The sequence below is a fragment of the Gymnodraco acuticeps genome, unplaced genomic scaffold, assembly GCF_902827175.1.
Source record: "Gymnodraco acuticeps unplaced genomic scaffold, fGymAcu1.1, whole genome shotgun sequence".
Lineage (NCBI taxonomy): Eukaryota > Metazoa > Chordata > Actinopteri > Perciformes > Bathydraconidae > Gymnodraco > Gymnodraco acuticeps.
In genome coordinates, this window is record NW_022990484.1 from 133,073 (window position 1) to 147,641 (window position 14,569).

At 42.1% G+C, this 14,569-nt stretch overlaps 1 long non-coding RNA gene across 1 annotated transcript; it reads left to right on the forward strand.

Annotated features, from left to right (window-relative positions):
• The first annotated feature begins 8,867 nt into the window (after positions 1-8,867).
• On the forward strand, positions 8,868-10,104 carry LOC117552687. The gene is made up of 3 exons (XR_004570011.1): positions 8,868-8,998; positions 9,300-9,359; positions 9,861-10,104. It is a non-coding gene; the product is annotated as an uncharacterized LOC117552687 (long non-coding RNA).
• Positions 10,105-14,569: the final 4,465 nt, after the last annotated feature.

Here is a 14,569-nt window from a genome sequence, read left to right on the forward strand (position 1 = left end):
TTGACATCTATCAAGGGTTTATATAGGAATCAAATAAAAGCCTTTGAAACGTCACACATTTTTCTGAAATGTTGCATCACCTTAGAAATGAACAAAACAAGATCATATGATAGAGAATGCTATCTTTTAATCTGACCAGTTTGCCCAGTGTCATAACTATACTAATCTCTGTCGTTCCTTCTGCATTCCATCTACAGTATGTGAATGTGTGGCGGAAGATAACGACAAAAAAATAAATATAGTTTTCTAGTGACTTGGTAAAAAAGCAGGTTAGAAAGTGTTATTTTTATCTTACAAATACTTTACCTCTGTCTCCTGGGTCGTGCAATTGGGTCCTATACCCTGACGACGTAGTTTGTTTAAATGTTTTAATTATGTTGTTTTTGTTTGTAGAAGTGCATCATTCTTAGGCAAGGCAAGGCAAGTTTATTTATATAGCACCTTTCAACACAAGGCAATTCAAGGTGCTTTACAAAAATGAAAGACATTTAGACAAAGGCATTTAAAAACAGTAAAAGATAATAAAAGAAACATTAAAAGAAAAAATACATGAATAAAAAGTACATGAATAAAAAGTTACAGTGCATTAAGATATGAATAGTTCACACAGAAGTTCCACTTTACTGATGAACACAACGGCTCAGTTTCAATTAAAATTAAAAGCAGCGACAAAAAGATAAGTCTTCAGCCTGGATTTAAAAGTAGTAAGAGTTGTAGCGGACCTGCAGGTTTCTGGGAGTTTGTTCCAGATATTTGGAGCATAACTGAACGCTGCTGTTTCTGTTATAATAATATAATAATAACCTAATAAAAAGGTTGTAAACAGCAGACAGTAAATCATTTAGTAAACATTTAGCTAAATAAAAACACAATGGCTAAATGTAGCTTATTTGAACAGTTTTTATTTGGGAAAAATATTGTAATCGAAAACTACTGACATGTAAACCACTGTATATTGTACGTTACTTGGTAATTGATTGATGAGATCAACATTTTAAACTGGCGTATAAAATTATCTTAGCAATGCTTAGGTTGTAACAACAAACATGAAATTCTGTTACATGTCATAAGACTTTTGTATTGCTGTTTTGCAGGAGTGCTGTCCTACGATATGGAATGTGGGACCAAATCCGAGTAGACCATGGAAAATAATTCTACTTGACTCTTTTCATGCAGGAGAAATTGGCAGACTACCGGAATAACACAGGCAGACAGCCATACATGCAAACAAAGTCAACACAGGCGAGTTGTTTTTTTATCTGAATTGCAATCAACGTGTTCATACATTACATTACATGTTACTTGTTAGACGCTTTTATCCAAAGCGACGTACATACTCAATACTGTGGACAATCCTCACATAGCCATTTTTGTCTTTTATTCCTCACTTTATCTGCTGTAATCGTGTAAATTACCCTGTGGCGAGACAAATAAAAGATTTCTGATCTCATTCCATTATTCACCCAACTGCTAGCTGATAAAGCGTCAATAGACCCATGACGTTCACTAAACTTCTCTAGGGGACTGCTAGCTTTTTCCTATGACATAGGAGAGATACACAGTACTTTTGAACTGGATACAACATGAAATGGATCAAATACAAAGCCGGAAATTGGGAAAGAAATTGGGAAATTACAATGTGCTCTCTACATTTGACTCTTCTCATTTTTGTTTATTTTAAATTACAGAATCATATTATAGAAAGGATGCGGCCAGAGGTAAACAACAGGGTAAACTACCCTCTGAAAGGCGCACTCAACCACCTTGTTGACCAGGAGGAACTAAACCTCGAAGACAACATCACATTGTGTGTCCACTCTTACCTGTCAGGTAGCCAAAATTGGACTTGACCGGATGGTGCAGTCCTGGAATGCACACAGAATCCAAGGTTTGTATAGCAGTTTTCAGAATGTTACTTAAGCCCCATAACAAATGACCTTCTTTATGCATTTTTATAAGTTGTACTTATATCCTACATTTGTTTCTCTCTGTATCCCCTTTTTTACACTAGGGTTGATGGGAAATGTTTAAATGTGGCATGTATATATTACAATATTTCAATAATTGTCTGAGTAAAGACATATCTACTATCTAGTTTATAGATTGCTCTTATTGCATGAAACATATATTATCTGGTAAGTACATAAACAGTCAAATTAAAACATACTTTTTAAAGTTTGTAAGAACTGTACTAATAGCACAAGTACAATTGTTTGTAAGGGCAGGCTATGATTACACGCTGTGTGAGGTTCATTGATATGCATGATATGTAACATTACACTAACAATGGCCACTTATTTGTGTTTTTTTTAAGGTAAGGGTATCCCAGATCAACTTGCTCATGGTGGGTGCCCAAAGAGACTGCCTGCAGATCTTTTGCCTGAAGCTACAGATGCTGCAGACGGCTTTCATCAGGAAGTGGGGGTCCTCTCTGACACGAGTGTCGCTGTTTGGGAGAAACCCATTTGCCCACTGTGGGAGCACCAGACAGCAGCTGAACAAGAATTTGCAAGGAACTATGCGGACATTGCTGAACTCTTTGAGCGTGCCATTCATAACGAGCCAGCACCATTCCAAAACGAGATAAAGGATCTCATAGGCATTGTAAGAAGATATGTGTAAAGGCAAGTGCAGGGATCAGGAGCCAGTGTATACGCAGGTTGCTGGACTGTCTGCAGCACTGGATGCTTTAAGGGCCCTACTCTAAAGTGGACAGCAGTTCAGTCGTTTATTGTTAAGTTTATTGTTAAGTTTATTGTTTATTGTTAAGTGGTGTGTGTTCAAATTCCAGGTTCCATGATATCATCATACAGAAAATTATTGTTGTAGTTTTCTTTAGCTGTATGACTTGTTAATTGTTCATCTGCAATGTTTAATAAATGGAAAATTGTTTGAATGTGTGTCCATGGTATGTTTAATTAGGTTTCTAAACACAGGCAAATAGCTGCATACGTAAGGCAATACAATCAAACACTATTATTTGATCATCCACGCACCAACAGAACATTTGGAAATCAACCATTAATCAGAGGTTGTCGAAGTAATCAGATCTTGTACTTGAGTAAAAGTAAAAGTACTCAGATCTTGTACTTGAGTAAAAGTAAAAGTACTCAGATCTTGTACTTGAGTAAAAGTAGAAGTAATCAGATATTGTACTTGAGTAAAAGTAGAAGTACTCAGATCTTGTACTTGAGTGAAAGTAGAAGTACTCAGGTCTTGTACTTGAGTAAAAGTAGAAGTACTCAGATCTTGTACTTGAGTAAAAGTAGAAGTACTCAGATCTTGTACTTGAGTAAAAGTAGAAGTACCAGAGTGTAGGAATACTCTGTTACAGTAAAAGTCCTGCATTAAAAATGTTCCTCAAGTAAAAGTAGAAAAGTATTCTCATCAAAATATAGTGAAAGTAGCAACAGTAAAAGTAGTCATTGTGCAGATTGGTCCATTTCAGAATAATATATATGATATGTTTTATAATGATTGATCATGAAAGTGTTCTCAAAGCTGGTAAAGGTGCAGCTAGTTTGAATGACTTTGTATACTGCAGGGTAGCTTGTGAATTTACTCCAGGTGGAACTAAAGTCTGATTTAAGTGTTGATTACATTTCACATAATTAATCCAAATCTGTAAAGTTACTAAAGGTTTTAAATACACATGTATTTAAAACCTTTAGTAACTTTACAGATTTGGTGGAGTAAAGGTGGCTACGCTTTAAACTCTAAAATATAGTTACAGAAAGACAGACAGACAGACATCGAGATAGAAAGACATCGAGACAGACATATACATAGAAAGACAGACATACTGTCTTCTGTACTTGTATGTATGAATATAATAATATACGTATATTTGTAACGCAGTCTAAAGGCAAAGACGTAGAACCTTTATTTTTAAGAGTACAGCGCAAGCATAGGGCACACTAGCCAATCAGAAGCCAGGAGGTGCTGGAGACACACCCACTTATGGAAACGAAACATTGAGTGGTATACTTGTTTTAACAGTAAGAACAGAAAAACGAAAAAATGAGCTGAATTTTCGTTTTTTCGTTTTGGGGCAAAATTGAAAAACAAAAAAAACGACCCGTTTTCTGCTTTTTTTTTTTTTTCAATTAGAACGAAAAAACAAACGGTTAAAACTTACCTTCGTCCAACACATAACATTTTTCTAATAAATCATGTTTCAGAGACAAATTCAGCATAGGCTTTACAAGTACACACGTTTTTTTTACAACTACAACACTTTCTTTTACAAGTACAAAACTTGTTTTTACAACTACAAAACTTTTTCTTCTCACGGCGGAATATTACTGCCAAAAGTCACGTGACTTTTGGCAGTAATATTTAGAAAGGTTTTTGTGAGAAATAATTTCAAAAGTAAACTTATTTTTCGAAGCTCTATTGACTGACATGCAATGACTGGGACTGAAGGAAGAATCTGCGAGGAATGAACTAGGAGCAGAGAAATAATCATATTTAAAAGACAGCAGCTTCATAAGAGGCCAACAAGAGTGACAGAGTGTGTCAATGTGCAGAAGGATAGACCAGCTATCCAGGCCAGCCTCTATAGACTTTCCAAGGTGTATAAATGCTGCTGCTGGAGTACTGACTGGAAGTATTGCTGATATCATGTCTACCATCCTCTTAAAGTACTCTGTCTAACAATATCAGTCTCATAATAAAGGTGTTTTAACGCTTATTCAAAATAGCAGAGAAACATGCATTCTTGTTCTCAGGAGGGGACATTGACAGAGGATTAGTCAAAAAGTACACAGTAAAATTACTTTATAGTACTTGTGGGACTAGTACTGAGTCCAACAGTGTCAATCTCACGAAAAACTAATGGCAAAAAACATTTTTTTCCCTCATCAAACTTAGCAGAAGTGGCTTGATTAGGTTCTCAGGAGGGGACTTTGACTTTTGAGGATTAAAAAAAAACACACACACTAGAAGTACTTCAATGTATTGTGATAGTAGGTGTAAGAATCTGAGTCCAGCAGTCTCAATATCATTATGAACTTATGGTAGCTGAAAACATGTATTATACGGAGGGGACTCTGACAGAGGATTACTCACAGTAAAGTACTTCCTTTTATTTCTGGTAGCAGTAAACTAGTACCGAGTCCAACAGTATCAGTTTCATTCAGAGTTTATGGTAAAACATATTTGTATCACTCATTGAATATAGCAGGAAATAAAATGAAGAGCAGCTGATTGACCAAGTGCAGAATCGCTGTATAGTTTAAATCTCCTTACAATGTTGTCCATTTTAGACAGAGGCTTATTATATGTACAGCCCTAATAACATTCATTTTCTGGTCTCAATATGTGTCTTGGTTGTTTTCGTTGTGATCGCTAAATTCACCTTGTTCAAACACTGACCCAGATCGCTGGATCGCTAGAAACACCTCTGTCATCAGGCTGGCAAGGGCTGTTCCATGCTCTGATAAACCTCCCGGCGGGAGGCTCCCGCCTTCCCCAATGGACAGCAGGCAGTAATATTCCGCCGTGAGAAGAAAAAGTGTTGTACTTGTAAAAAAAGGTGTTGTAGTTGTAAAAAAAAGTTGTACTTATGCTGAATTTGTCTCTGAAAACATGATTTATTAGAAAAATGGTATGTGTTAATTTGATAGATACGTTTTTTCTTTGCAAAACTAAATGCATTAGTTTGTAGATGGTGTTTTGTATTTGCAAACCACATTGTGTTTGTTAGTGAATCATGAGGCATTTGTAAAAACCTGTTTAGTTTGTTTGTGGAGTTATGGCAGGAAATTAGCTCCATAAATGTGCGTTGCCTAGGGTGTTTAGCTAAGGGCGGTAACACGAGCAAATTGTCTAAACATTTAGCAAAAGCGCACCACATTCAGACGGAGGAATGCACCGGGTTCGACTGTCTTTCTAGCAGCTCTGTAGCCCCATCCACGAGTAACTTTTCCACGTCAGGTGTTATGTATGCTAGCAGCAACACACGGAGTTAACTACATTATACAAACATGGGTTAATGATTAGAGCAGGGGTGTCAAACTCAATTTCATCGCATTTTATATATATAAAATAATGTATTATATTACACTATTGCCTCTGAATTGGATTATTATCGGGTAGGGTAATAACTAACTACATTTGAAAGCAGAAGTCCAGGGCAAATAATTGCAAGTCTCTTCGGTGGCATGTCACAAAACGAGATGCATTGTGGGACATGTAGTTTATGGGCAACCAGCTTCTGTAAAGTGGCATGTAACCGTATAATAAACGTATTATATTCTTTGCAAGCTCTTGCGGGCCACATAAAATGAAGTCGCGGGCCGGATTTGACCCCCGGGCCTTGAGTTTGACACCCCTGGATTAGAGGTAACAGATCTCTTTATTTTGTTAAAGTTTCAGCTATTCTGTTTACAGTTCTGTCATCAGATTATTTAATACGATTTGTTAAAACATTGTTGTTTCTTTTGATGTGAAATATTATTTATTTAATTTAAATAAAAAGCAATGTTAATTTTGTTCACAATTTGTTAAGTTAATTTAATAATATGTATTTTTGAATCAAGTATTCATCTTTATTGTCTTCATTGTTAGTTTCCACATGCCTAAAACAACCTCAAGCTAAATCTAAAAGTTGATGGCTAAATAAGAGCGTTTGAGAAATTGTGCAAGGCATACAGTAATAGTCCGAATAGTCGATTAATCGTTTCATTAATCGATAGACTAATCGATTATCAAATGAGTCGTTTGTTGCAGCCCTGTAGTTATCCCATGTATAAATAAAACGTGTTATTCAAGCAAAATTTGGGATTTTATTTTTGGTTGGTAGACCTCGGTGAGCTGGTCATTTCAAAAGTAGCTCACCAGCCAAAAAAGTGTGGGCACCCCTGTGTTAAAACAAAGAAAAAAGACTTTACATGATTACACAAATGATTTGTTTGCAACTTGTAGTTTTATTTTTTTAATTAAATAAATGTTGCTTGACTCGGTTTTTTTTCTCTTAAACTCTTCGTTTTGCTTATCTTTATGACACAAAACTAATCCCATAGCAGTGACCTTTGAATAAATATTGCAAAACAAAGCCTATATCACCTGCAGGCAGCAGTGTGTATTTCTTCCTGCACTACAAGATATCGAGGTGTACAAATCTGGGCCAAATATTGTGTCATTTCTCCAAACACATACAGTAGAAATGCCTGTATTGGAGTCTTAAAAAGGTGCGTAGAAGGACTTTAGCAGCATCATAAGAGGCCAACAAGAGTGACAAGGGTGTAAATCATTGTATCTCTCATCAAAGATAGCAGAAAACATGCATTATTGTACTCAGAAGGGAAGTTTGACAGGGGATTACTCAAAAAGTACACAGTAAAAGTACTTGATTGTACTTGTGGTTGTAGTCCAAGTAGTACTGAGTCCAACAGTATCAATTTCATGTAGAACTTATGGCAACAAATAATGTTATCCCTCATCAAATATAGCATAAGTGGCTTGAATTTGTTCTCAGGAGGGGAGTTTGACAGAGAATAACTGAAAAAGTAAAAGTATTTCATTTTATTGTTGGTAGCAGTGTTAGTTTTATTAAGAATTTATGGTAAAACATATTTTTAAAAACATAGCACAAAAACATGCATTCTTTTATTCTTTTACTAGCGTCACTAGCGAAAAAATGTATTCATGGGAGTTTTTGTAAATGTTTTATGTATAAATATACCAACATTACTTTTAACTATACCAATTAAAGTAACCCGTACATACATAAAATCTGCGCTGTTTGTACAAATTACTTTGACCTGCATCCGCATATATATATCTAACAATCAGAACCCAAATATGTATATATCTTAACAGTTACTATATCATTTTATTTAGAATTTTTGTATTACTTTTTTACCTTGTGTGAATCTGTACTGTCCTGTTTTTCACTATCATTCTGTTGCTGCTTTAATTCCTGAATTTCAACGGGGATAAATACAATTCCATCTTATCTTATCTTACTAGACATTGTTATGTTCATTGTAAAGCAGGGATCATACTCGGTATCATTTTTTCTTCGTGACTTTGTATTCACTTTTCAATTAATTTCTAAACACAGTTGGTAAAAAAACATTGACAACATAATACCAGGAGTTTTTCACATACAATAGAGGCATGACTTCACTGAAGTGATGTTTGAAGGTTATATTTAGCATGTATGAGTCACATGATAACTGACTTCTCTTAAGAAAACCTCAATTACATGACTCACAGTGACGGGAAACACATTACATGAATGCCTTTATCTGATCACTGTCTCTAGGAGGTGCAATGCAAAAACAACATAAGGTTAGGCAACTACGTCACGGAAACTAAGAAGCTATGCATCCTAAAATAGAAGAGCAGCGTTATCATTAAAATCATTAAAAACTAAACCGAGACATATTGTTAAAGTGGTTTATTACACTTGGCAATAAACTCTTCATACACCAGACTAACCTCATCTTAAAGTTTTAACTGCTCCACCATCAATGTAGAAGTGACATTCAAATGAATTTACATGACACAAAAGATGTGAGGTAGAAAATACATCTCATTTATTGATTTAGGTTACAATATGCTATTCTTTTTTTCTCTTGCATATGTTACCTGCTTTTTTACCACGTCACTAGAAATCTATATTTCTTTGTTTGTCATTATCTTTCGCCACACATTCACATAGATGGACAAGGAATGACAGAGATTAGTATAGTTATGACACTGGGCCAAGAAACAAACAAGATGAATAGCTGACATTCTCTATCATGAGATCTTGTTTTGTTCATTGCTAAGGTGAGGCAACATTTCAGAAAAATGTGTGACGTTTGAGTCACGTCAATGGCTTTTATTTGTTTCCTATATAAACCCTTGATAGATGTCAACTGTCACAGAAGGTGAGGTTTCCAATATCCCAGACGCTGAACCGGACTATATTTGAAGACACTGAAATAATAACATTTGAAAGAAAGGAGGATAAACTCTTTCCCATCTTATTATATTTTCATTTGGGGTAAGTACATGTTTAAGTAAATATGTTGACTTCTGTACAGTTATTAACTTTGTTTGTGTGTGTCTAAGTTTTTGTGACCGAGAGGTTTTTTTTTGTGTTTTCACAATACTTATTGTAAATAATCTCTGCCCTACTTTAAGGAAATATTATTATATCATAATAATTGCGGAAAATAATTGTTCTTTGTATCAAACCAATTCCCCTAGGATGGTTTGGGTATCATTATAGCAGTATATATATATGTAGTATAGCATTACTTGCTACTTCTGTTGGTAAATCTATGTATCATTTGATTGTATAGGTTCAAAGAAAGACAGGATGGGTATCAAACGGATCATATCACTCGCCCTGATTCTAATAGGTAAGTGTGATAATAAACTGATTACTTTGAAGGTACTTCATACTGTTTGTTTATTTTATTGAAAAGGCGTAGGGAACATGTAGATAAGGTGGAGTTATTGCCAGCTCATTATCCAATATTGCTTTAAAAAAAAACACATCAGAGTCCAGTTTCACCTTTAAATCATGATAGGAAATGGCAAATCTAACCTGAGTTTAAATTTGTACCTTAAACTTCGAAGACGAACAAGAATTCCAGAGGGGTCATTGTTTGGTTGTGGCGGCTGCAGTGGGCTTTTTGGGAAATAAACTTAATTACACTCCAAAATGAGGGTAACGTTTGCCGTCTAATCAGCTAAAGGTGAAAATGGGTTCAATTGGTAAAACTGACTTTACTCTTCGAAGTATGCCCACATCATGCTAATCCAATGCATATTTTTTTAGGGGGGGGGGGGTAATTTTTGCAAGCAATGTCCACCTTTAAATGTATCAGTGTGGGTGATATTTAATGTTTTCATAACAGTGGTATCGACAACTGCCGATGTAGCTGCAACAACACATACAACTGCAGCACCCACAACTGCAGCACCCACAACTGCAACACCTACAACTGCTGCACCCACAACTGCTGCACCCACAACTGTTGCACCCACAACTGCTGCACCTACAACTGTTGTACCCACAACTGTTGCACCCACAACTGTTGCACCCACAACTGTTGCACCTACAACTGCTGCACCCACAACTGCAACACCCACAACTGCTGCACCCACAACTGTTGCACCCACAACTGTTGCACCTACAACTGCTGCACCCACAACTGCTGCACCAACAACTAATGCACCCACAACTGCTGCACCCACAACTCTTGCACCCACAACTGCTGCACCCACAACTGTTGCACCTACAACTGTTGCACCCACAACTGCTGCACCCACAACTGCTGCACCCACAACTGCAGCACCTACAACTGAAGCACCTACGACTGCTGCACCGACAACTGAAGCACCCACAACTGCTGCACCCACAACTGCTGCACCCACAACTGTTGCACCCACAACTGCTGCAACCACAACTGCTGCACCTACAACTGAAGCACCCACAACTGCTGCACCCACAACTGCTGCACCTACAACTGTTGCACCCACAACTGCTGCACCCACAACTGCTGCACCTACAACTGCTGCACCCACAACTGCTGCACCCACAAGTAATGCACCCACAACTGCTGCACCAACAACTAATGCACCCACAACTGCTGCACCTACAACTGCTGCACCTACAACTGCTGCACCCACAACTGCTGCACCCACAACTGCTGCACCTACAACTGCTCCACCCACAACTGCTGCACCCACAACTGCTGCACCTACAACTGTTGCACCCACAACTGCTGCACCCACAACTGCTGCACCTACAACTGCTGCACCCACAACTGCTGCACCCACAAGTGCTGCACCCACAACTGCTGCACCAACAACTGCTGCACCCACAACTGAAGCACCCACAACTGCTGCACCCACAACTGCAGCACCTACAACTGAAGCACCCACAACTGCTGCACCCACAACTGCTGCACCCACAACTGCTGCACCCACAACTGCAGCACCTACAACTGAAGCACCCACAACTGCTCCACCTACAACTGCTCCACCCACAACTGCTCCACCTACAACTGATCCACCTACAACTGCTCCACCCACAACTGCTCCACCCACAACTGCTCCACCCACAACTGCTCCACCTACAACTGATCCACCCACAACTGCTCCACCTACAACTGATCCACCCACAACTGCAGCACCCCACATACTGCAGCACCTACAACTGAAGCACACCCAACGAAGCACCACAACTGTTGCACCCACAACTGCTGCACCCACAACTGTTGCACCCACAACTGCTGCACCCACAACTGCTGCACCCACAACTGTTGCACCTACAACTGCTGCACCCACAACTGCTGCACCCACAACTGTTGCACCCACAACTGTTGCACCCACAACTGCTGCACCCACAACTGTTGCACCCACAACTGCTGCACCTACAACTGCTGCACCCACAACTGCTGCACCCACAACTGTTGCACCCACAACTGCTGCACCCACAACTGCTGCACCCACAACTGCTGCACCTACAACTGCTGCACCCACAACTGCTGCACCCACAACTGCTGCACCTACAACTGTTGCACCCACAACTGCTGCACCCACAACTGCTGCACCCACAACTGTTGCACCCACAACTGCTGCACCCACAACTGCTGCACCCACAACTGCTGCACCCACAACTGCTGCACCCACAACTGCTGCACCCACAACTGTTGCACCCACAACTGCTGCACCTACAACTGTTGCACCTACAACTGCTGCACCCACAACTGCTGCACCCACAACTGTTGCACCCACAACTGCTGCACCCACAACTGCTGCACCCACAACTGCTGCACCCACAACTGCAGCACCTACAACTGAAGCACCCACAACTGCTGCACCTACAACTGCTGCACCCACAACTGCAGCACCCACAACTGCTGCACCTACAACTGCTGCACCCACAACTGCTGCACCTACAACTGCTGCACCCACAACTGCTGCACCCACGACTGCTTCACCAACAACTGCTGCACTCACAACTGCTGCACCCACAGCTGCTGCACCCACAACTGCTGCACCCACAACTGTTGCACCCACAACTGCTGCACCGACAACTGCTGCACCTACAACTGTTGCACCTGCAACTGCTGCACCCACAACTGCTGCACCCACAACTGTTGCACCCACAACTGCTGCACCCACAACTGCTGCACCCACAACTGCTGCACCCACAACTGCTGCACCTACAACTGCTGCACCCACAACTGCTGCACTCACAACTGCTGCACCCACAACTGCTACACCCACAACTGCTGCACTCACAACTGCTGCACCCACAACTGCAGCACCTACAACTGCTGCACCAACAACTGCTGCACCCACAACTGAAGCACCCACAACTGCTGCACCTACAACTGCTGCACCCACAACTGCAGCACCTACAACTGCTGCACCTACAACTGCTGCACCCACAACTGCTGCACCCACAACTGCAGCACCTACAACTGCTGCACCCACAACTGCTGCACCTACAACTGCTGCACCCACAACTGCTGCACCCACAACTGCTGCACCCACAACTGCTGCACCTACAACTGCTGCACCCACAACTGCAGCACCCACAACTGCAGCACCCACAACTGCTGCACCTACAACTGCTGCACCCACAACTGCTGCACCCACAACTGCTGCACCCACAACTGCTGCACCTACAACTGTTGCACCTACAACTGCTGCACCTACAACTGCTGCACCCACAACTGCTCCACCCACAACTGCTGCACCCACAACTGCTGCACCCACAACTGCTGCACCCACAACTGCTGCACCTACAACTGCTGCACCCACAACTGCTGCACTCACAACTGCTGCACCCACAACTGCTACACCCACAACTGCTGCACTCACAACTGCTGCACCCACAACTGCAGCACCTACAACTGCTGCACCCACAACTGCTGCACCCACAACTGAAGCACCCACAACTGCTGCACCTACAACTGCTGCACCCACAACTGCAGCACCTACAACTGCTGCACCTACAACTGCTGCACCCACAACTGCTGCACCCACAACTGCAGCACCTACAACTGCTGCACCCACAACTGCTGCACCTACAACTGCTGCACCCACAACTGCTGCACCCACAACTGCTGCACCCACAACTGCTGCACCTACAACTGCTGCACCCACAACTGCAGCACCCACAACTGCAGCACCCACAACTGCTGCACCTACAACTGCTGCACCTACAACTGCTGCACCCACAACTGCTGCACCCACAACTGAAGCACCCACAACTGCTGCACCTACAACTGCTGCACCCACAACTGCTGCACCCACAACTGCTGCACCCACAACTGCTGCACCTACAACTGCTGCACCCACAACTGCAGCACCCACAACTGCAGCACCCACAACTGCTGCACCTACAACTGTTGCACCTACAACTGCTGCACCCACAACTGCTGCACCCACAACTGCAGCACCTACAACTGAAGCACCCACAACTGCTGCACCTACAACTGCTGCACCCACAACTGCTGCACCCACAACTGCTGCACCCACAACTGCTGCACCTACAACTGCTGAACCTACAACTGCTGCACCCACAACTGCTGCACCCACAACTGTTGCACCCACAACTGCTGCACCCACAACTGCTGCACCCACAACTGCTGCACCCATAACTGCAGCACCTACAACTGAAGCACCCACAACTGCTGCACCTACAACTGCTGCACCCACAACTGCAGCACCCACAACTGCTGCACCTATAACTGCTGCACCCACAACTGCTGCACCTACAACTGCTGCACCCACAACTGCTGCACCCACGACTGCTTCACCAACAACTGCTGCACTCACAACTGCTGCACCCACAACTGCTGCACCCACAACTGTTGCACCCACAACTGCTGCACCCACAACTGCTGCACCCACAACTGCTGCACCCACAACTGCTGCACCCACAACTGCAGCACCTACAACTGAAGCACCCACAACTGCTGCACCTACAACTGCTGCACCCACAACTGCTGCACTCACAACTGCTGCACCCACAACTGCTACACCCACAACTGCTGCACTCACAACTGCTGCACCCACAACTGCAGCACCTACAACTGCTGCACCCACAACTGCTGCACCCACAACTGAAGCACCCACAACTGCTGCACCTACAACTGCTGCACCCACAACTGCAGCACCTACAACTGCTGCACCCACAACTGCTGCACCCACAACTGCAGCACCTACAACTGAAGCACCCACAACTGCTGCACCTACAACTGCTGCACCCACAACTGCTGCACCCACGACTGCTGCACCCACAACTGCTGCACCTACAACTGCTGCACCCACAACTGCAGCACCCACAACTGCAGCACCCACAACTGCTGCACCTACAACTCCTGCACCCACAACTGCTGCACCCACAACTGCTGCACCCACAACTGCTGCACCTACAACTGTTGCACCTACAACTGCTGCACCCACAACTGCTGCACCCACAACTGTTGCACCCACAACTGCTGCACCCACAACTGCTGCACCCACAACTGCTGCACCCACAACTGCTGCACCCACAACTGCAGCACCTACAACTGAAGCACCCACAACTGCTGCACCTACAACT